Here is a 10,067-nt window from a genome sequence, read left to right on the forward strand (position 1 = left end):
GAATCGCCTGGTGGACTCTTGGGTGCGGTGGTCTTTGACCCTGTTCTTCTTGATCATCTTCCTTGTCTTTGCCATGGTCATCTCCCCCTTGATCATTGCTCTCCTCTTGAGGTGGCTCATCTTCTTGATCTTCTTCATTGTTTTGAGCTTGATCCTCATCTTGGGTTGGTGGAGATGCTTGATTGGAAGATGATGGTTGATCTTGTGCTTGTGTGGGCTCTTCGGATTCCTTGGGACACACATCCCCAATGGATATGTTCCTTAGCGCGACGCATGAAGCCTCTTCATCATCTAGCTCATCAAGATCAACTTGCTCTACTTGAGAGCCAGTTTCATCAAACACAATGTCACAAGAAACCTCTACTAATCTAGTGGATTTATTGAAGACTCTTTGTGCCCTTGTATTTGAGTCATAACCAAGTAAAAAGCCTTCTACAACCTTATGAGCAAATTTAGATTTTCTACCTCTTTTAACAAGAATAAAACATTTGCTACCAAAGACTCTAAAATATGAAACATTGGGCTTTTTACCGGTGAGGAGTTCATATGATGTCTTCTTGAGGATTCGGTGAAGATAGAGCCGGTTGATGGAGTAGCAAGCAGTGTTGATTGCTTCCGTCCAAAACCGGTCCGGAGTCTTGTACTCATCAAGCATGGTCCTTGCCATGTCAAGTAGAGTTCTATTCTTCCTCTCCACTACACCATTTTGTTGAGGTGTGTAGGGAGAAGAGAACTCATGCTTGATGCCCTCATCCTCAAGAAAGCCTTCTATTTGTGAGTTCTTGAACTCCGTCCCGTTGTCGCTTCTTATCTTCTTGATCCTTAATTCGAACTCGTTTTGAGCCCGTCTCAAGAATCCCTTTAAAGTTTCTTGGGTTTGAGATTTTTCCTGTAAAAAGAATACCCAAGTGAAGCGCGAATAATCATCCACAATTACAAGACAATACTTACTCCCGCCGATGCTTATGTAAGCGATCGGGCCGAATAAATCCATGTGGAGTAGCTCAAGCGGCTTGTCGGTCATTATGATGTTCTTGTGTGGATGGTGGGTACCATCTTGCTTCCCTGCTTGACATGCGCTACAAACCCTGTCTTTCTCAAAATGAACATTGGTTAGCCCAAAATGTATTCTCCCTTTAGAAGCTTGTGAAGATTCTTCATCCCAACATGGGCTAGTCGGTGATGCCAGAGCCAACCCATATTAGTCTTAGCAATTAAGCAAGTGTCAAGTTCAGCTCTATTAAAATCAACGAAATATAGCTGACCCTCTAACACTCCCTTAAATGCTATTGAATCATTACTTCTTCTAAAGACAACAACACCTACATCTGTAAATAGACAGTTGTAGCCTATTTTGCATATATGAAAAACAGAAAGCAAATTGTAATCTAAAGAATCTACAAGAAAAACATTGGAAATAGAATGGTCAGGAGATATAGCAATTTTACCCAAGCCTTTGACCAAACCTTGATTTCCATCCCCGAATGTGATAGCTCGTTGGGGATCTTCGTTTTTCTCGTAGGAGGAGAACATTCTTTTCTCCCCTGTCATGTGGTTCGTGCATCCGCTATCAATTATCGAACTTGAGCCCTGGATGCATAAACCTATAAAACAATTTAGGCCTTGTTCTTAGGTACCCAAACAGTCTTGGGTCCTTTCACGTTAGAAACAAGCACCTTGGGTACCCAAACACAAGTCTATGACCCCTTGTGTTTGCCCCCCAACATATTTGGCAACTATTTTGCCTGATTTGTTAGTGAGCACATAAGAAGCATCAAAAGTTTTGAATGAAATATTATGATCATTTGATGCAGTAGGAGTTTTCTTTTTAGGAAATTTAACATGGGTAGAATGCCTAGAGCTAGAAGCCTCATTCTTGTACATAAAAGCATGATGGGAAATAGAATGAGACTTCCTAGCATGAATTCTCCTAATCTTGTGCTCGGGATAATCAGCAGGATATAAAATATAGCCATCGTTATCCTGAACCATAGAGCATGCTTCCTTGTTGGAAACCAATGCCATCCTTAATGTCAGGGTGTCTCCCACTATAGAGCATGCTTCTAGCAAATTTAAACTTTTCATTTTCAATTCCATGCTCATTAATTTTAGCAGTTAATTGAGCTATATGATCATTTTGTTGTTCAATTAAAGCAAGGTGATCATGAATAGCTTCTACATTAACATCTCTACATCTAGTACAAATAGCAATATGTTCAACAATAGATGTAGAGGGTTTGCAAGATTTTAATTCCTCTACATTAGCATTTAAAATTGCATTCTCATCTCTAAGACATGAAATAGAATCATTGTAAACATTTAAGTATTTAATCTTAGAAATTAAACTAGCATTTCTAGTTCTAAGGCTAGAAACTGATTCATTCAATTTATCAATCTTAGCATTTAAACTAGCATTTTCATTTCTAAGATTGGTAATTGAATCATGGCACATGCTAATCTCCTTAGTCAATTTTTCACATTTCACAACTTCCTGAGCATAAGAATTCTTCAATTTTACATGTTTTTTGTTTTCTTTAATAAGGAATTCCTCTTGGCTATCCAAAAGTTCATCCTTCTCATGAATGGCTCCTATCAGTTCATTTAATTTTCCTTTTGTTGCATGTTAAGGTTGGCAAAAAGAGTAAGCAAATCATCTTCATCTTCACTAGAGCTACCTTCATCACTAGATGTAGTATACTTGGGGTTGATTCTAGATTGTTGTAACGCCCTAAATTTGGGGGTAGAATTTTTTTGTCTTTTCTTTCACCAAATTCAGGTGTTACCCTGTTCTTTTTCTCATTCCCTCGCTAAACCTTGATCTTTTCCAAAGTTATAGCGGAGTTCGGCTTGGAATTCCCGTGTAAAGAAAAACCCTAAATTACTTTATGTTGTTTGATGCACCATGCCGAACCATGCATTCTTTCGATTGCTTAAAAATGTAAGTGCATTCATCTAGGAGGATCAGATTTCAAAAAGGAGAAGAAAACATTTTCTTTCTTTTTCTTTTTCTTTCTCTCTCCTCTTTCTCTCTTCCGCGCCGTGAGCCGCCCCCCGCGCGCCCCTTTGGGCCCAGTTGGCCCATGCCGCCCCTCCTCCCTTTATTTTTCCAAAACCCCTCTCTCTCCCTCCCTTCTCTCATTTTCTCCCTAGCCGCCGCCCCTGCCCTAGCCGCCGCCCCCTGCCCCGTCGCCGGTTCGGCCGCCCCCGCCGCTCGGCCGCCCCGTCCCCGTCCCCGGTGAGGTCCCCCTCCCCCTCTCCTCCCTTCCCTCTTCCCTCCTCTCTCCCCCCCGGCCCAACCGCCGCCCAGCTCGGCCGCCCCATGGCCGGCTCGGCCGCCGCCGCCCCTGCGCGCCCTGCCCCGCCCCTGGCCGGCTCGGCCGCCCCTGCGCGCCCTGCCCCGCCCCCTGGCCGGCTCGGCCGCCCCCTGCCCCGCGCCCCCGCCGGTTCGGCCGCCCCAGCTCGGCTGCCCCGCGCCCGCGCCCTGCCCAGCCGCCCCTGCCCCAGGCCGGTTCAACCGCCCCCTGGCTGGTTCAACCGCCCCCCCTTTTTTTATTTTTTTTATTTTTTTTATTTTATTTTCTTTCATTACTGTTATTTATTTTATTCTAGGCAGGTTAATCATTGTTCATGTTATTGAAATAGGAAACTTAATTTAGAATTCTGTTACGCTAGTTGATTCATATAATCAATTGTTTATCCAGTTCAATGTTGATCAACTAAAAATGACTAGGTTTCCATTAATGCATGTAGCTAATTCTTTTGTTAGAACCAATTAAAAACTAGAGCACGTGACGTCTAGTTATTCACCAACCCGTTGCGCGTCTTGGGCATAAGCTTTAACTCTCGCGAGACCTTTTCTCATTCTTTTCTAACCATAGTAACTCATTATTATATGTGGTATTCTATGCATGTTTAATCTACTTGTTCTCTTGTATGGTGTATTGTTGGTTTCCTAATTTCAATGGATGGATGTATGTATGTTTGCACCCGCTTAGAGAACGATTCGGTCGAAGAGCCCGAGGAACTCGCAGGAGAAGCCCCTGAGCAGCAGTCTGTTGGTGGAGGCAAGTGTCCTTTGACCTATCTCTGTCCTATTCATTATTTAATTCACCTCCCGCATTACACATTTATACCTAAGGATTGACTAGCTTTTGTTATCCATGTCCTTGTTTACCTATCTGGGTTGGATTATTATTATTATTGTTTAGCCTTATGCTATTGCTCAACTCTAATCAATGAACATGATGAGATTATCTATGATACGCTGTTTTCCCCTCTCTTGTTATGATGTTGTACTTGTGGCTTTAAGGGGGCTCGAGCGGTTTCTCGAGTGCCTCTCCGTAAGGACCTGTTCTATGGATGACCGCCCGGGAAAACAGTGCAACCATGAGGGTGGAATGGGGTGCCCTTAGCTGAATAATTAGAGGATCCGGGGTGTAGTTCACTTAGCCGTCGTACCGTCAATGGGGCTCGGTGTATGCGGCTCGCTCTGCCAAGGTTGATTTGTCCCTTGGGGAGGAGTGCGGTACATTTAGGAAACCTAACGGGTGGCTACAGTCCCGGGGAATCTTTGTAAAGGCTACGTAGTGAAACCCTGCCTATTCACCTTGGTAGTGTTTAAGGGTTTGATCGGCCCGAGGCAAGAGGGAATCACGGCTTGTGGGTAAAGTGCACAACCTCTGCAGAGTGTTTGAAAACTGATATATCAGCCGTGCTCGCGGTTATGAGCGGCCAAGGGAGCTCCAGTGATTAGTGGTACTTGATCAGAGACATTGTGGTACAGGTGGCTATGAGATCGATGGTTTTGGTTATGACTATGGTGCTGGTAAGTGGTATTCTTTCCGTTTGGAAAGGGTACATCGGGTTAATAACTTGGGTAATGCTAAAACTTGGCTTTCTACTAGTAAGTAATAATCTGACCAACTAAAAGCAACTGCTTGACTTATCCCCACATAAAGCTAGTCCACTACAGCCAAACAGGATACTTGCTGAGTATGTTGATGTGTACTCACCCTTGCTCTACACACCAAACCCCCCCATCCCCAGGTTGTCAGCATTGCAACCACTGCTCAGGAGAAGATGAAGCTGTGGAAGGAGACTTCCAGGAGTTCCAAGACTACGACGAGTTCTAGGTGTGGGTTAGCGGCAACCCCCAGTCGGCTGCCTGTGAAGGCCGCAGTTATCTACGTTTCTTTTCCGCACTTTGATTTATTGTAAGAACTATATGGACGTCTCAGACGTATGATGTAATCAACTATTATTCCCTTCTAATGCTATTTTGAGCACTGTGTGATGATGTCCATGTTATGTAACTGCTGTGTACGTGAATAACTGATCCTGGCACGTACATGGTTCGCATTCGGTTTGCCTTCTAAAACCGGGTGTGACATAAGTGGTATCAGAGCCGTGCTGACTGTAGGACCGCTAACCTAGAGTAGAATGGTCGTTCTAAGGACTATAGACCTCTGTCCCTTCCTTGACTTTGATATCCCTTCAAAAGTTGGTCATACCGACCAAACCTATGTTCTACTATATATTATACCTTGCCGAAAATCATGTTTTATTCTAATCCTTCATTTACTTATGATTCATTTTTGCTGGTCATATTAATTCTGTTCTCACCCTTTTGCTTGCGATGTCTTTTATAGATGGCTCGACTTAGACACACTGCACGAAAGTCCGTCATCCCCTTCTTACCCTCCCGCCTTGCTGAGCGTCCGCTTCGCCGTCCCGTGGCCGGACAGTCCAGCCACTTGGAGAGACTGCACCACCGCCTGCATGAGGAGCAGGAACGTCGACGACAGGAGCAGCAGGGCTCTTCCTTCTCGCTCCACCAGGAGATAGAGTCTGTGAGGAGCTGCTCCCCTGTGCTTCCCCTGGAGGCGCCCCCTGCACCACCACAGGGCGCCCCAGCCCCTGGAGTAGCTGCTGGAGGAGATCCAGACGACGGAGATGGCGACGACAGCTCGAGCCACGACACCGACTTCTCTGCTAACCATGAGCTGGAAGGATGGTTTGCTCGATCCATCACTCGCGACGCTGCTCGCGGGTGCCACTTCCACGATGCGCTCGATACCCTGCTACGTCGGGCATTTAACCGGCATACTTGGTCCATCGAGTATCGCTGTGTGGTCTACCAGCACTGTCGCGGGGTCTACCCGGACCGCTGGGAGGCAACTTGCTTGGTGCGCCGTCCGGAGAACAGTCTCCAGGGTGCGGAGGCCTGCTCAGAGCACTATTCTATCTCTGAGCGGGACTCAGCTGAGGCAGCCATGCAAGATGCTGCACGGCGTGCGCTTTCGCACTACTGCTCGGTTTTCGGTGGGGTAGCTGACGGTCTTGACCTGAAGTATTACCCCCGCCGTTCATCTGGCAGCACAGGAGGCGTGATTGTCTCACCTGTCGGTGAGGGCAATCCTAGGTTGAGCAGCACAGTCAACCTAGCCGCCGTGCTAAACACGGAGCTGGACCATGCATTGGACGAGTTGAGTAGGGCTCGTGCTAAGATCGCCCAGCTGCGGGCTGAGCGCGCGGAACGTCATCACCTGGAGGATGGTTCCCCCGCTCCCGTCGGGACTCAGCACCTGTACCGTTCACCTCGGCGTGGATCCCAGTCTTATGGCAATCCCAACTGCAAGACCAAGATAACTCTAGAACCATAGATCGTAAGAGTTGGATCTTGTAATTAATACGAAATATATATATACATAGAAGCTTCAGTCTTAGCGTTAGTCTCAGTTTTAGTTAGTCTTAGTTAGACAGGGTAGTTTGCTATATCCTGTGCATTTATGTTTGTCATGATGAACTATGTTTGGTTTGGATCTTTGTAATGATTGTCACCAGAGTGTGGGTATCCCCTGCATTTTGGTTTACCTATTATGTTAATGGAGTTAGTTATATAGTTGGGAAACCTTTTATTCCCCTTTCCTCTTTATCTGAGAAGCTGTGTGGTCTGTGTTGGAGATCAGTGAAGATGCTCATCTGTTCAGTGCCATTGAAGAATCCTCTACTCTTTTCTTATGCTGCAAGATTTGCCAGATCAGTTCTGATGTGCGGTTGCATTCTGCAGATGTCAGAGAACAGGCGTAGAGGAGGAAGGCGTGCTCAGCAGGAGCGAGCCGCTCAACAGGATGAGGTGCCCCAGCAGCAGCACCTGCCGCCCCCGCCCCCGATGTCCATCGAGCAGATGTTTCTGATGCAGACTCAGGCAGTTCAAGCCATCGGTCAGACTTTGGCCGCCATTCAGCAGCAGCAGCAGCAACAGCAGCAGGCCCCACCTCAGCCTCAGATGCCTCAGATGCCCAGAGACAAGCGTGCTGAATTCATGAGAGGTCATCCACCAACGTTCGCTCATTCTTCTGACCCCATGGATGCTGAAGACTGGCTGCGCACTGTGGAGCGGGAGTTGCATACCGCTCAGTGCGATGTCAGTTGAGAGGAGCAGCCCAATCATGGTGGGAGTCTTACCTCGCCACCCATGCCCACCCTGACGCCATCACTTGGGAAGAGTTCAGAAGTAGTTTTCGTCAGTACCATGTCCCTGCAGGTCTGATGACAGTGAAGAAGGAGGAGTTCCTGGCTCTCAAGCAAGGGCCGTTGTCTGTCAGTGAGTATCGAGACAGGTTTCTGCAATTGTCTCGCTATGCTCCTGAAGATGTCAACACCGACGCCAAGCGACAGTACCGTTTCCTGAGAGGCTTGGTTGACCCTCTGCAGTACCAACTGATGAATCACACCTTCCCGACATTCCAGCACCTGATTGACAGAGCAATCATGACAGAAAGAAAGCGTAAGGAGATGGAGGATCGTAAGCGCAAGATCAGTGGACCCCAGCCTGGAAGCAGCAGTCGTCCTCGTTTCTCAGGCAATCAACCTCAGCAGTTCAGGCAGAACCAGCGTCCACCTCAGCAGCATCAGCAGTTCCAAAGGCAGTATCCTCAGCATCAGTATCAGAACCGTCAGAGCAATCAGTCAGGAGGTCAGTTTCAAAGGCAGAATCAGCAGGCACCTCGTCTTCCTGCCCCAGCAAACCAGCAGAACAATCAGGCAGCACCAGCTCAGGTTGGAAACAGGGCATGTTTCCACTGTGGAGAGCAAGGCCACTGGGTGATGCAATGTCCGAAGAAGGCAGCCCAGCAGCAGTCAGGCCCCAATGCCCCAGCAAAGCAGAACGTGTCTCAGCCTGGAGCAGGCAATCGCTCTCAGCCGCGTTACAATCATGGGAGACTGAACCACTTGGAGGCGGAAGCAGTTCAGGAGACCCCCGGCATGATAGTAGGTATGTTCCCAGTCGACTCCCATATTGCAGAAGTGTTATTTGATACCGGAGCAACGCATTCTTTCATTACTGCATCATGGGTAGAAGCACATAATCTTCCAATTACTACCATGTCAACCCCCATTCAAATTGACTCAGCCGGTGGTAGAATTCGAGCCGATAGCATTTGTTTGAATATAAGTGTGCAAATAAGGGGGATAGCGTTTCCCGCCAACCTTATAGTAATGGGTACTCAGGGAATAGATGTCATCCTAGGGATGAATTGGCTAGATAAGTATCAGGCAGTTATCAGTTGTGATAAAATGACAATCAAGTTGGTGTCTCCACTAGGAGAGGAAGTGGTGACCGAGGTAGTCCCGCCTGAGCCAAAGAAAGGAAGTTGTTATCAGATGGTCGTTGATAGCAGTGAAGCAGACCCAATTGAGAGTATCAAGGTTGTGTCTGAGTTCCCAGATGTGTTTCCAAAGGACTTACCGGGTATGCCACCAGAGCGGAAAGTTGAGTTTGCCATAGAGCTTCTTCCTGGAACCGCCCTATCTCTAAGAGAGCTTACAGAATATCTGGACCAGAGTTGGTTGAGCTTAAGGAGCAGATTGATGAGCTGTCAGAGAAAGGTTACATCCGGCCAAGCACCTCGCCTTGGGCCGCCCCTGTCTTGTTCGTAGAAAAGAAAGATGGCACCAAAAGGATGTGTATCGATTACCGAGCTTTGAATGAAGTCACGATCAAGAACAAGTATCCCTTTCCCAGAATAGAAGATCTGTTCGACCAGTTGAGAGGAGCCAGTGTGTTCTCCAAGATTGATCTGAGGTCAGGTTATCATCAGCTCAGGATCCGACCTTCGGACATTCCGAAGACGACATTTATTACCAAGTATGGTTTGTATGAGTTCACAGTGATGTCTTTTGGTTTGACCAATGCGCCAGCGTTCTTTATGAACTTGATGAACAGTGTATTCATGGATTACCTTGATAAGTTTGTGGTGGTATTCATTGATGACATTCTGATTTACTCTCAAAGCGAAGAAGAGCATGCGAATCATTTGAAGATGGTGTTGCAGAGATTGCGAGAGCACCAGTTGTATGCAAAGTTGAGCAAGTGTGAGTTCTGGATCAGTGAAGTCCTGTTCTTGGGTCATATAATCAACAAAGAAGGATTGGCTGTGGATCCGAAGAAAGTGGCAGACATTCTGAACTGGAAAGCGCCAACAGATGCTCGAGGAATCAAGAGTTTCATTGGAATGGCCGGATATTATCGGCGATTCATTGAAGGGTTTTCGAAGATTGCGAAACCTATGACAGCGTTGCTAGGCAACAACGTTGAGTTCAAGTGGACCCAGAAATGCCAAGAGGCCTTTGAAGCGCTGAAAGAGAAGTTGACTACAGCGCCTGTCCTAGTCTTGCCTGATGTGCACAAGCCCTTCTCGGTGTATTGTGATGCTTGCTACACAGGTTTGGGATGTGTGTTGATGCAAGAGGGAAGAGTTGTGGCTTACTCGTCCCGACAGCTGAAGGTTCATGAGAAGAATTACCCAATCCATGATCTAGAGTTGGCAGCAGTGGTTCACGCACTGAAGACATGGAGGCACTATCTGTATGGACAGAAATGCGATGTTTACACAGACCACAAGAGTCTGAAGTACATATTCACTCAGTCAGAGTTGAACATGAGGCAACGAAGATGGTTAGAGTTGATCAAAGACTATGAGTTGGAGATTCATTATCATCCAGGCAAAGCAAACGTAGTGGCAGATGCTTTGAGCAGAAAGAGTCAAGTCAATCTGATGGTC

Source organism: Zea mays, chromosome 6 (assembly GCF_902167145.1).
Source record: "Zea mays cultivar B73 chromosome 6, Zm-B73-REFERENCE-NAM-5.0, whole genome shotgun sequence".
Classification (NCBI taxonomy): domain Eukaryota; kingdom Viridiplantae; phylum Streptophyta; class Magnoliopsida; order Poales; family Poaceae; genus Zea; species Zea mays.